General features: G+C 41.0%; 1 protein-coding gene across 1 annotated transcript in view; it reads right to left on the reverse strand.

Annotated features, from left to right (window-relative positions):
- LOC136848386 (UBX domain-containing protein 6-like) overlaps positions 1–11629 on the reverse strand; it is a 77894-nt gene extending 66265 nt beyond the window's left edge. The window contains exon 1 of the mRNA XM_067120680.1: positions 11343–11629. The gene's annotated coding sequence lies outside the window, so the exon portion shown is untranslated. The remainder of the gene's footprint in view (positions 1–11342) is intronic.
- Between the last annotated feature and the right edge of the window lie 3278 nt (positions 11630–14907).

Raw genomic sequence — 14907 nt, forward strand, 5'->3', positions numbered from 1 at the left:
TGCCATTAGCCGACGCATTGCTTGAGAACAAAACATCACTGACAGGCACTATTCGTATAAACTCAAAGGGACTGCCACAAATCTTGAAGAAAGAAAAAATGAAAGTTGGAGAGCCTTTATATGTGAGAAAAGGTCAGCTTCTTACGTGTGGGTTCAAAGAAAAAGCTACTCGGAAGCCTGTGTATCTGCTGTTCTCCTATGCTCATGCAGAAAACATAACTTTGCAAAAAAGACACGGGGAAGTGGTAAAGCCAAAAGTGATAAATGACTACAACATCGGTATGGGGGAGTAGATCTCAGTGACAAAAAGCTATACCAGTATGCTGCGCAAAGACCATCAAGACGGTACTGGAAAAAATCTTCTCAACTTGCTGGATATCGCTGTTTTGGATGCATATATAATGTATCAGCAAAATACTGATAAGCCAGTGAAAAGAAGCGAATTCCTTCGTTTGATTGTTGCATGCTTGTGCTGCAACGAAGAAAGATTCTATCCTCTCATTCCAGCATCTCCATCTACTAGCCGCTCACTCTCAGGTGCGACATCTCCTGCTTCTGGTGGTAGCCGTCAATCAAGCCTTTCACCTGGTCGTTGTACCGTATCAGTGCTTGGTCCAGAGCATAAATATGCAAGATTGGATGGCACAAAACTGAGACTATGTGCAGTTTGCCCAAAGCATTCAAAGCATTCACGAGGGATGCTGGCACCAGCTGCAGCATTACTTCCGTGCCAAGGGGTGTCCAAAACGGAAGTCTGAAGATGAGTAGAGGATGAAAACATGTACATAGTGTATATATGTAAATAAGGTTAGTAAAAGTTCTATATACTTTCATTAGGGCACTTAGTAATAGAAATGTTGACAGTGCTGTAACAACTAATTGCAAGAGGACGATTCTCTTTTGAAACTCGGTGTGAGATGGTTTCGTTAAATGTCTAATACCTGTTGAGCTACTAGTTATATATGCCTGAATTTTTTTCTCCAACTTCTAAGATAAATTTAGCTCTTGTTCATTCATGAAATGATGAAAAAGCATGACCTGTATAAGTGTTTTGTCGACAGAAAGTTGAAAATGAAAAAAGATAAAAAAAAATTTCCTTTACATTTCACAATATATATAGGCTATGTTCTCTTTGCAAAAAAAATATTTTTTTTTTATTGCCGTATAATCGCCGTTTTCTGGCGATTCCAATGGTACATAAAACATTACTATTCTTATGAAAATAATCTGATAAGGAAATTTCCGAAGAGAAAAAAAAAAATTAGTGAAATAGGCGTCGCATTTTAGCAGCATACGCGCCGCCGCTCGTGAGTTAACAATGAACAACAAATAGATATAAGGAAAGTTATACTGCCTACAGGTCAAAAGAAATATAAAACAAAATGAAATATGATCAATTTGCTTTTGTTACCGAATGAAAAATGGCAAATTTTAAAGTAATCTGTATTTTTCTTAACACACAAAACTGAAGTTCTTTACATTAGGATAAGCCTGTGAAATTGTGCTGGATCAGCAATTCAAACTTTACTGACAAGGTAGTTAACTACCAACAGGTAGGGAAAGCCCTTCCCACCTGTTGATCTGCACTCCACTTTGCCTTCCAGCCCAGGTGACAGATTAGAGGGGTGGCTGAGGTGGGCCATTCATGTAAAGAACTTTTGCCTACCCTGGGAATGCCAGCATCCTGGTCTGTTCAGGAGCAAAGGAAGGGTAACCCCACACCTCTAGCTTGCTGCCCATATAGGATGTCACAGCTGCTAGACTTCTGGCCCATTAAGTAATGCAATAGAATGCAATTACTTAAGCTGTAAGAATCTTGAGAAAATCAAATGTCAGAGACAACAAGGAAGGACTAAGTCAACAAGGCTTAATACACCCTCCCACGAAAGGAGGGGAACTTGTGTCCCTTTACAACCAACAAACAGACTGATGCTTAGTCGAGTGGCTAACCTGCACTCTCGTCTGTTCAGCTTGTACACGGACTGGCTTTCTGACTCTAACTTGCAGGAGAGGAAGGGAGCGAGAAGGAGGAGAAGGAGAACCAGTCACTCCTAACTTATCTCTTGCCAGCCAAATACCTTAGACAAGGTGCCACCTGTCCCAAAAGGGAGCTGAGCTAGCTACCCAACCCATGAACAACCACCACCAATCCAAAGAAACTGTGTCCAAGGGCAGTGGGCAACATTCTGCAGGTAAAACAAACATGCAGGTAATCAAAAACAACCACCTCTTCACACAAAATACCTGATGATTTGACGTGTTCTACTGAGTGTGAAGGTTGGGGCAATGCTCCTACCATCATGAGCTCTTGTCCAGGTTTCCTACTTTCCCTTCACACCGCAATATACCTTCAGGATAAGTTTATTTGCACATAAAACGGTCCAAAGCAGTATAACTCACTTCCACCTATCCAGAATTTGTCATACTAACGTTGTTTACAATTTGTTGTTCACAGTGCCATACAAGTGATTAACAAAATTGTCAGTAAACCAATCTAAAAATTTTTTTTGAGCAATATGCCTTCAGGATGTTTATCTACACATAAAATAGTCCAAAGTAATCTATAACTCACTTCCACATATCCAGAATTAGAGTCATACAGACGTTTTTTGTAAGTTTTTTACAACTTGTCGTTCACAATGCCATACAAGCGATGAACAAAATTGTCAATAAACCAATTTAAAAAAATTTTTTTAGCATTAACGTTTCATGATATGTTTATTTAGACATAAAACAGTCTAAAACTATTAATAACTAAAATTTGATCATTCCTCGAAAATCAGCAGTTGGCGAGCCCCTTAACAGTAGGTAAGTACTGTACCCAAATAACAAATTTTTTATGAATATTTATATTATTTGGGATGAATCTAACCTACTGTTAAAGTTAGCTGATTCCCACACTGAGAAGAGGATGGTGGACAGTGCAGCTAGACACAATCGGCTCAACCAACTGAGCTAAAGGTTTTTTGCATGAGACCCAAAACATTCTTACCTGATCTGGAATCCTTTCTGGATCTTACTGCCACCAGAAGTTGGATTCCATTCAGGAAGGAAGGCTCTCATACATGTACAGCAAAGAGCAGCCTTGAGGGGAAAACCCCTTCAAAAAAAGCCCCATAAAACTACAGTCACTTAAAATAAATACCTTTATGATATAAAGGTATGCTCCTATACAATATATGTACCTTCATGCTCCTCAAAATTTTAAAACCCGGGATTTAAAACACAGAGCCTAACAGAACAGCTTTTTCTTTGTTTCAGGAAAAGACTCCTCGCTACTAGAAGCGGACTAAGGGCTTTACTGTTTTCAAACACGATTCTGCATACTTATGGTACTGAGCGGGCATAACCAAATTACACTTCTATTGCGCCGCATTAATCACCCTCAAGTGACAAATTGTCATAAAACCAAATGAAGTTGCAACAGCTCTCATATTATGAATGTTTACCTCAGTGGTCTGGTTAAACTAAGATATACTTAACATAAGGTATGGAGGTAGTTCTCATGCACTAGCCTAATTAGGGAACCTCGTGTTCTTTGACAAAGATGCTCAGGTTTCTAATACCACAAAACAAAAGGTTAACTTTGCCTCCTTCAGCTTAACCACTTACAAAAACAGCTAGGTTTTCTAAAACCACAAAACAAAAGGTTAACTTTGCCTCTTCCAGGCTTAACCTTTGACAAAGACATTCTAGGTTTTCTAAAGTCACAAAACAAAAAGTTAACTTTGCCTCCTTCAGCTTAACCACTGACAAAAACAGCTAGGTTTTCTAAAACCACAAAACAAAAGGTTAACTTTGCCTCTTCCAGGCTTAACCTTTGACAAAGATCTTCTAGGTTTCTAAAATCACAAAGCAAAAGAATAACTACCTCATCCAGGCTTAACCTAAGTTTTAATTGCCCCAACAGGACAGAGAAGTGCTTCCTCTTCTTCCCAAACAAAGAGGTTAAATTGTAATTCTTGCAGTTCTCTGAAAAACTTAGCCCTAACATCATTCTCAGCTCTAAGGCAAAAAGATAAAATAGCATTCCTTTTACAACAAACAGCCTTAAGGAGAGTGCTTGCAATAAATTTACTCTATTGAACTGCCAATAGTGCTAAATAAAAGGAGGTTTCATAGTAAATAGTTCAATGGAACTCATTCCAGAGGCTCAAAAGAATCTGCATATAAAATTCAGACCTACATCTAAATTCCAGAGAGAGAGACTGATACCGAGTTGAAGGGGCTTCAGTCTCAACTGATCTCAACACCTTAAGGTGCTAATCATCAGCCAGATGTAATAACACATGATGCAATACCAAGGAAAGTATGGAATGATATTTCCCTTGGAATGATAACCTTGAAAGTAGACAGCAAAACAATCTTACTATATCTAAGAAAGCAGAGAAGCTTTGATGTCTACAAGGTTCCAGGTGCTGAAAATTCCTCTAGAACAGCACCCTGGGCAATACATAAACCACTGTTTCTGACACAACACCAAGATTATTGGGAGGAGACAGTCGAGCATCTCCAAGCAGTTAAGTGTGAGATGCAGAAGTGATGCAGAAGTTAGTGGAAGTGCATGGAATTCTGTAGTTTGAGTAGATTTCCTCTTAATGGAAGAATAAGACAGATATCTACCAAGAGAGCTAGAAAGTTAAAATATCATTTGCTTTCAGGCTACTAGGGATCTACAGGAGTCACTGAGCAATTCTTGAACTTGAAATCTGCTCAATACTTCCTTAGGGTAGATAGAGGGGAAAGACCTATGAGTCTGAATCAGGCCAAACTTAAATAAACACATCCACTGCTCAAGCCTGAGGGCCCTCAACGGAGTAGTAATTGACTGGTTGTTTTTGTTAATCTGCATGCTAGTAAGTCTACATTTGGGAGCTCCTCTAATCCCACAGCAACTATCGAACTTGAGGATGTAATGGCCACTCTGTAAGTAGTTTTATTCTTTCTGAATCTCCAATCGCCAAAAACACTGTCCTTCTGCAGAATGAATTATCAAACCAATAGCAAGTTGTTCATTTCACTCAAAAAAGCAATCTTTCCAGTACGACTTTGTTTCTGACCACGGATAAACCTGCTAGGCACCTTCGATGGTCTTTCCACTGCCCTGACATTTAGTAAGCTTTATCAGGTGTAGTGTTAACCATTCTATGTTGAATGCAAGTGTAACAACACTACTCAAAATCCTTTGTTTCGTGTTACATGACAGAGGGAAAAAAACAAAACCTGGACGTAGGTTTAAGAATAAAATGGTCAACTCTTGGTTTCAGTGTCCCTCCTACAGAACCTGGTGATAGTGATGGTCCTGGATTACTTCCAAGTTTAATGAACATTAGCTGTAAGTTGTAATCTCTTATGCTGAGACTGTACTGTACTTAAGCCTGATTATTCTGACAAAATCTCCAGTGATGCCATGTTTCCTAACATAGAAAACCCTTACCGCTTAGCAAGCTTCCTTCAGGGCTAAAGTTCTTCAAGAAGCAAGTGCCTATTCATCTTCTGACAGGCAAGCCTGCAAATTTCAAGTATCTTCCCCACATCACTAGATAAGAATGAGGAGTTACGAAAGTCAACTGAAAGTCATAATGCACAGAGACTGAGCCAGGTGAAGCAACAGATCCTTAGCCTGTGCAGCATAAGTCTTTACTACAGATATGAACATAAGCGTTCTCATTTCTTCCAAGACGAGTTACTTTAAGTATGAGAACATTAGCCTGCAGCATCAGAAACCAGTAAAACACTAACACTCTTCCTCGCTAAACTCCAGCTGGCACCAAAAACCCTTAAAGCTGGCTTCACAAACTCCCTAAGCTGGTGCCAAAAACACACTAAGCTGGCCCTCAACCTCTCTAAGCTGACACAGAGAAGGGGCAATACACTGAGCAAAAGTTCAATAAAAGATAAAAACTTCAACAATCTAAACTTAGACTCCATTTCAGCATATCCAAAGCAGTCAGTCTTGAGTTCGTCTCTTCACAGGAAGGAGAATAGAAACCAAATCTTCTCCTGAAGATGGTTTAAGCGCCGATTACTCCGCGACTTCATAAAAAACCAGAAAAGCCCTGGCAGTCCTAAGGGGGCTTTGTGTGCTGGGTACGAGAAAACTTACAAAACGCGCTGCAATTGAAGAAGAAAGCTTGGGTTCTGTTCTCCAAATACTTAAAGGGAGCTGAAATGCTCGAGGACAAGCAAGACCTACTCTCTATGTGGCCTCTTTCCTCAACTAAATGAGGATACAGTGAAGCACAGCGCTCCAGCAAAAGCCGATCAAACCGAAGGAGACCCTCAGTCAAACTTGCCTTCCACCAGAGGGCGACAGCAGCTGAGTACCTGCATTGCATCCACGACTTGATGAAAGGGAGACAGGGAAACGCAATCTGAAGTACTCACCTGAGTCCACACAAGTCAGCTGAGTGAAAGAAAATGAGGTGTAAAAAGAAAATGGGAAATGCTGGTAGGCCAGGGGGAAGGAGAGCAGTTACAATGACTCTCCAGCCTCATCTGAAAGCGAGTCAACAGACCTGACAGCATTCCCATATGACACATCCTTAGAAAGCTATGTAGCTAGAATATTATCTAGCTTGGAAACAACAGAAGATACTGTAACCATGGTAGATTTGGAGAGAGAGACATAAATCGAGGCAGACATAGGAGATTTGACGACTAAAGCCGAAAAAAATTATGTAAAGAACGAACAAGTGCACTTCGACGGAGATGAGGAACAGGCAAGCAGACGACACTTTAGAATGAGCAGAAGATGAAGAGATTGGTTAAGCAATCAACCGAGTCCACATAACGGAACAAGTAAAACTCGCTACAGATATTATTTTTTTAAAAACTGCCTACTGTATACCTATAGTATTAGTACTATCGGGGTCGATGATGGCAGACATCGCATAGGTAGCGAAGATTAACGTTTACCAAATGATCTTTCGGCTAACGTATTACATGGAACCACATCGCCCTGAGAACCGACCTGGTTCCCTGGCAGCGGACTCTTCCAACTGTCTCAGGGTAGTCATAGACTCAGGCTACAGATGGGTGAGGGCACCGACATCTTACCTCTTATAAGGAAACGCGAAAATGATCGCACACTATGGGAGGATCCGGACCAGTTTCCTAACCAATTCAGAAAAACCTTGTACTGACCAAAATGACATTTTTATGATAAAGTTTTGGTTATTTTTCATTAGACTCCAGCCACCTTCTACATTAAAATTTATATTTTTCTTGAATAAAAGACATAAAAACTACAAACTTCTTCTCTATGCATTATCTTCGCAAATGATTAATAACAGAGAAAAAAATACTAAACTTACATAAGTTAAGTTTTTTCTAAGTCCATTGTTTATGTTTTCACTGTTAAGATGGGTAGCTCTTGTTACGTTCGTATGTTTGTTTTCACTCCTGATAAATGCACATTGTGACAATTTTCGCCTACATGCGCCATGACTCCACCCACTAAACAAGATTCTTCAATTAGAATACAGTACCTGTAGTAAAAGCATTACTATTGGCACCTGCTTTTTGCTGGACTTCAGTTGGTGTGTTTTACGACGACAACCCGTTTGCGCATGCGTTCCCCTCAGTTGTTCCTTATCTGTGCTGACCTACTGGAGTTGAATTTTGAATCGTCCAATCAGAATTCAGATATTTTTTATACAGTACTTTTCTTTCGTGTTTCCAAGCATGTCGTTGGAAAAAGCCGTTCGGACTGAAAACCAAGTTAGTGTAGTCATGGCTTCCAATTGTGACGGTTGTGCTGTAACTGAATATGAGGCTATTAGCCGGTTTTTTAAGAAAAATGACGAATCTGTACAATTTTTCAGAGATCACGGCGTTCTTCCAAAGAAGGTGAAGTGTCCCAAGTGTGGCAAGGATTGTGTTCTACGTTCACCCTGGTGGTGTTGCTGAAACATCAGACTCGAGTAGTAAGGTAAGGAAACAAAATCTAGTCTAGAAGTGTCATTTTTTAATGCATTGACTAATTGCTAATGTCCTGTGACCCCTGTGGCGGGCGCGCGCAGCGCAATATTACCGCTTGCCATATATACGTGCCTGCGACAATCTTTAAAAAATGCAAATAAGGCGCGAAGCGCCGTTTTGCCGCGGCGTACTCGAGACTACCCATTCCTTTTGCATACATATAGAGTAAGGGGGCAAACTATACATTTGCGCGAGATATCATCATCAGAGCACAACTAAACAACAAAAAAACTACCAGAAAATTTGGTTTTCCATGCAAACGGCTGGCTGGAGTCTTCCGAAAAATTACCAAAGTTTTATACATACTGACCAAGTAGCCTAATTACATAGCTATTGGTTCCCTAGCCTATGACAGCTTGAAAATTCAAAATTTGCGCAGTGGTGCTGTTATCGTTATTGTGTAGGTGACAAGGTCCTGGCCACCACATGAGACTCGAAGAAAAAACCCAGCGGAGAGCTCAATTTGTTTTATGCTCTAATGTCCACGCAAGGGGAGAAGGGTGAGCTCCGATCATGTAATTATTTTACCATAAAAATGTCATTTTTATATAAGTAACTTACCAAGTAATTACACAGATGATTCCACATTGTTAGGAGGTGGAAAGGAGCATGGACAAACAGGCAGTCCCCGGTTTACAACGGGTCCGGCTTACGACGTTCCAAGGTTACGACGCTTTTCAAATATAATCATCAGAAAAGTATTATATTTCTTCCCTCCCACCCCAGGACACACACGCTGGGGGAAGGAGGGCTTACGGTGTTTGTCCACATTAATGTTGATAATAACAAGCAAAAACAAGAAAGATCCCACCAGGAAAAACAGCTCAAAGGCGGTCAGGGCAGAGAGCAAGAGAACACGTCTGCAGCGCACGACGGCCGAAAGCAAAATTGGAATGTTGACATCCGGGCAGGCGGTACCCCCGCCTCCTGGACGGTGGTTAACTGCCTAATCACCTTGTTCGAAAGTTCAACGGCCGTTTCCAGCTCCGTTGAAAGTGATTCCTAATGTAAACGACCGACGGTTTGTATATCGTGTCGGAACAAATATCAATTCATTATGGAAAATACAGTAAATTAGTTAAGATTTTAGCACACTTCTTTGCTTTTCCCAATCTTTGACGAAGTCTCCCATTTAGGGGGAGGGGTGTAGGCCTAACTGTCAATCATCTTAACATACTGACATAGCACCTGGCCAAACAGAGTCTCTCTCTCTCTCTCTCTCTCTGTCATTTTTATAAATTGTTTAGGTAAGGAATTCTTCACTTTTTTTTTTATTTTTATGAACTGTTTAATGTTAAGTACTGTATATATTGGCAATTACCATTTTCATGATTTTATCTAGTGTATCTAGATTGTGTATTGTATTGTCTACTTTGTATATGGCCCTGAGCTGAATTGTTATTACGATTACAGGTATCATACGGTGGACCCTCCCTTTTCCGAGCTTCACTTTGCCGTGGATTTTTGTGGAACATATCTTTCAATTTTACACGGGAACTGTCACCGATTTGCACATTTTTTCACTGAGCAATATTCACTAATTACTGTATTTTCATTTTATTTTCAAGGCTAAATACATTTTTATGATAAAAAATTATTTACTAATATTAATGTAAACACAGCAAAACATCTATAAAGTTTTTTATAAAAATTAAATAAATCTGTCCTACAAAACGTTTGACCACTAATCTCTCTCTCTCTCTCTCTTGCTGAGATATGAGAGGGATTGATTTTTTAAGCGTGTATGTTGATTCACTTGTACAGTACAGTTTTATACATAAACGTGATGTTACTTTGTCATTCATTTTCTCATATTTTCCATGTTATAAATATACACCTTTTTGCATTTCAATATATGCAGACTACAAAATAAAATGAAGAGAGAGAGAGAGAGAGAGAGAGAGAGAGAGAGAGAGAGAGAGAGAGAGAGATGCCTTCCTACCATAGCCTTCATTTTCATTGAAATGCTACAGCAGCCTTATATTTACTATCACAGTAATATAATTTATCCCTTTTGTAAATATATTTTCTAAATAATTCATTGCAAGCAGTTTGATAGTTCTGTGTGAGGCTGAGACAGTCCTATGGTTGGTCTGAGTGTGCCATTGGTTACATGCCCACAAAATTTTACTCTTATTCTGTGGTATAAGAGGCGTCACATTTACTATGGCAATCGACAAATGTACACGTGTATATGCACGTGCTCATACGTGTACATTTTGCCGTATACATAAACATTATATACCGTAAAGGCAGAGCTACTATATTACGCCCCGTCATCACATCACAATATATGAAATTGACGTGCAGGCCTATTCCCTGTAGGGCTAGTCTCACAATGACATCAACATTGGACATGCAGGTTCACTTACAAAGGCCAACACCAACTTTTAAAAAAAGCAAGATAAAGAACAAGATGTACAGGCAGAATGATCGAAGATCTTTGTATCGATATTATATAACTTTTGTCGGAGAGATCAGTAACAGAGTCGACAACTCCGGGAACCCAAACCTGTGGTGTCATCGCTCATGCCCGGAGCTCAACGTCAACAAAAGGAGTCAGAGCTGTACTAGCAATCATTTGGACTGTTAACTAGAGTGACGTCATTCCCCTTTCGAGAGCCGGCCAGTAAAACTCGACTCGAGTTGCGCAGCCCGATTCCCGCCAGTCGTCGAAAGGGACAGGTTCCTCATGCATGATTAGATGTAACCTTTCCTATAATGCTGGGTCCTGACCTAACCAGATCTCACCTACCTAACCTAACTTGGGGTGAGATGCCCTGACCAGGTTGGGGGGGGACGCACCCCCTAAAATAGTTGTAACTTGTCCCTGTCGGCAACTGGCAGGAATCGGGCCGCGCAACTTGAGTTAAATTTGACTGGCTAGCCAATCGCTGGCTTGCAGTGGGTGGGGCTTAGCTGCAAAGAGCCCTGCACTTTGCTATAGTTAGGGAGACAGGGACATTCAGTTACTTAGGGGGTCCAGGGGGAAAGGTGAAGCCTTCCCTTGCCAGGTCAGGGTACGGCACCCAAGTTAGGTTAGGAAGGTCGGGTCTGGTTAGGGTTTCTGGCGCCCACCCACCCTCCCTCCCTCCTCCCTACTATGCATACGCCCCGACAGGCCTAGGCTGGGCCTACAGTAGGTTTCCTGTAGAGGCAGGCCTGGTGGGGGCGAATGAAAAAAAGGTGCGGCCGTCAGCAGCCTGGCGACGTCACGGGAAACGTCCTTGGGGTCTGACAGCAGCGGCTCATTTCATCGCAAGAAGGACCTCATCACCTCTTGAGCAATGTGCGCGATGTCAGTCAGTGCTGAAGGAGCTGAAAAGCTTCCAGCCCCGTCACAAGACGCAACGAATTACCTGCGACGTGGCAGAAGGGCTGCTGCAGGGAGAGCTCGCCACTCTCATCCAGCAGGAGGCGGAGGCTTGTGCTCAGCAGGAGCCTGACGGCAGAACTCAAGCTCGATAACGTGGAGTTCACGCCGGAAGCAGCAATTTCCAGCACACTTTCGCTCATCACATTATCAATTCGAAGCACGTCGAGGGCATTCCTGGGGTGTTACAAGTCACACACACAAACACACCTTGCTACACTGACGACAGTCGGAGTCCGACAGTACACAGGGGAGACTTTCGTATATTGTTTACGAGACGCCACAGCCATCGGTGGATGGCACTCGAGTTTACGAATGACATCGCAAAAAGTTTAGGGGTGATTAAAAAACCAACACTTACAACGCATTGATGACCACAACATGACATTTCATTTATCAATCAGATCCTCCCTAGAGACGTTCTTGAAGGGGGGGGGGGTTGCTTGAAATCAACCCCTGGGCCCCAAAGCGAGGGCAGCCCGAAAATGCGAAATATAACCATTACTGCTATGACAGGACAAGCTAAATTTCTGAAATTTGCATTTACAAGTGCCTTTAAAATTATCCTACAATTGGTCATATTCTAAAAATTTTCTCCCCCGCAACCCCCCACTGCATTTGCTCGCTTCGCTCGCCTCGCACCCATTAAGAGGGGCCCACAATGGGACAGTGGCTCCTGGGCCCCAAAATGTCTAGGAACTCCCCTGATCCCACCAGATAAGAAGCTACTTCGGTACGGAAAAGTATCATCGTAAAAAATACAACTTACAATAAGAACATGCATAACGTGAATGGAAATGATTTGCGAGCTGTACTAGAAATTATGAACGTGCATGGACATGAAGCCACCAGATGAAGCTACTGAATAAGAGGCATTATTGAATTTTAACAGGCAAATAATGAGTAAAACTATAAAAGGAAATGATAATACACTTAAGAGAAAGTAATACGATACAAAACCATCGCGATAGCTCGTGAGATGAGTGAGAATTGATGACGTTTCCATACGTTATTACGTTCTTCTTTTTTAACGTGCTTTTTTTCCCATTTGTATGGGGTAAGCACTGTCTTCTTTTTGGAGGGCTTTGATTTGGCTTTGGGCTAGTCTTTGTAGTCTCGATCGGCTGCCCTGCCATTATGGAGTTTTAACGGAAAAAATCTAACATTCACAAAATTAAAAAGGGTAATATTACAGACTGAGCAAAAGGCCTAAAATAAGACATGGGGGTTTGTAGACAAACAAAAATGCAACATAGACATAATAATTGTACAAATGGAAGAGTGAGTGACATGATGATTGTACTGACGTGTGTGAAAAGAAACAAAAGATTCCAAATGAAAATGCCAGATAGTCAACTAATAAAAACAAACATGACAAGGTGTGAGAAAAAAAATAGAGGAAGTACAGAATGAACAAACAGCAGAGGAATATAAATGTCATGGAAAAGTACTTGCAGTTTTATTTGAAATCCGCAAAACAGTTAATCGATCGAAAATCCATACGAACGAAAAAAAAGAAATAAAAACATTGACAGTATTCTTGAACTGGATGAAGAACCCATTAAATAAATAAATATAACTTAAGATGAAATAATAGACCAGTTGAAAAAAAAGAGCGTTACAAAGCATCTGGTCGTGATGAACTAAAACCATTATTATTCAAGATTTATTACAAAATTCTATGATGATAAAAAATACGCACCACTTTCAAAAGATAGCAAACTTAAAATCAACACAAAATCTGATATACAGTTAAAAAAACTCCACTCAAAAAAGATTCCGACAACAAAGGGCCTGAGACCTTTAGCTTTGATATGCAAATAATTTTTTTCATGAGAGTAATACAAATAGAACATATTAAGGATACACGCAAAATGTACGAGTTAAAATCTGGATATAGGCCTACTGTTCTAGGAAGATGGTTAGCTGTATACATCCGTTGTTATTGTTTAGATTAAGCCACCCTTAAGCTGGCACGGGGTCTTGCTCATAGAGCATAGAAGTCAGGCTGGTCTGACGTGAGCACACTGGAGGATTGTCTCTTAATGGGATAGAACTGTGTTCAAAATTAAATGCCAATTCTCAGTCGAGAAAGCCTTATTTCTTACCCTCTAAAAGACTGATGAATCAAAGGTTGATGTTCTACAGGTGGGCATATATTTTGTATTTTATGTTTTTAGCTTTGTAAGCTCCATCTGTCATGTCATTTTCTTCTAAAATAAGATCGAATTATGATTTTCCTGTCGCACTGAGGCATCTTCTTGTAATTTATAATATTTGATAGGACTGTTTGTTTTGCTTCCTCGTCTGCTGGTTCGCTTCCCTGAATACAAAGATGAGCTGGAACTCCAAAAATCATGATGCTTTCGGACTTGCCAGCAAGGCGAAACTGTAAAGGTGTCAAAGAAACGAGCAGGTAAAGGTTACTGCTGGTTTATTACAGATCCAGGCGGCTTATATTGCGGCCGACTGACGCCGGGCCGTGAGAGACAATGGAATTGACTGTGACCTGAGGTCGAAACAATAAACAATAATATACAGTGAACGAGTACGAATTACAATACGAAACATACAGAGACACAATATAGATACAGTCTTGATGCCTGTGAATGAAGAAACATGTGATACACAATGTGTGACATTCGTATAAATACCATAAAGTAAAAATGATAAAAATGCGTGACCTGGCACGTTTTAGGCGTGACTAATTTAGCTTGAAGAAAACGGGAAGTCACCAAAGAAAACAAGCTCAGCGGAGACTTAATTAATGGCGCCGCCGAAACACTATCCTGGCGCCGAATTGGTGACTTTACAAATACTCCCCCCCCAAGACGAGGGACGCGTCTGATTAATCCCTGTACCTGGTGGGACCCCGGAGTGACGCTGATGGGGTACGCCGACGAGAGTCAGCACGCTCAAACGCTGGTTACAGCGCCGTGTTTAGGCCGCTAAGAGCGTTTTTTGGAGAAACCCTGGAGCCAAGACTGAGTCGCCGTGTGAGTCCGCTAATGGCTCCGGGATACTCCGGGGGTCACCACTGTAAAGGTGTCAAAGAAACGAGCAGGTAAAGGTTACTGCTGGTTTATTACAGATCCAGGCGGCTTATATTGCGGCCGACTGACGCCGGGCCGTGAGAGACAATGGAATTGACTGTGACCTGAGGTCGAAACAATAAACAATAATATACAGTGAACGAGTACGAATTACAATACGAAACATACAGAGACACAATATAGATACAGTCTTGATGCCTGTGAATGAAGAAACATGTGATACACAATGTGTGACATTCGTATAAATACCATAAAGTAAAAATGATAAAAATGCGTGACCTGGCACGTTTTAGGCGTGACTAATTTAGCTTGAAGAAAACGGGAAGTCACCAAAGAAAACAAGCTCAGCGGAGACTTAATTAATGGCGCCGCCGAAACACTATCCTGGCGCCGAATTGGTGACTTTACAAAACAACCATTCGCGAATTTTTATGATAACTGGATTTGAAGAATTTATGTTTTACAGCTAACAGGCTACTAAGGGAGTCAGAGTAGATT

Source organism: Macrobrachium rosenbergii, chromosome 19 (assembly GCF_040412425.1).
Source record: "Macrobrachium rosenbergii isolate ZJJX-2024 chromosome 19, ASM4041242v1, whole genome shotgun sequence".
In the NCBI taxonomy this organism is placed as follows: domain Eukaryota; kingdom Metazoa; phylum Arthropoda; class Malacostraca; order Decapoda; family Palaemonidae; genus Macrobrachium; species Macrobrachium rosenbergii.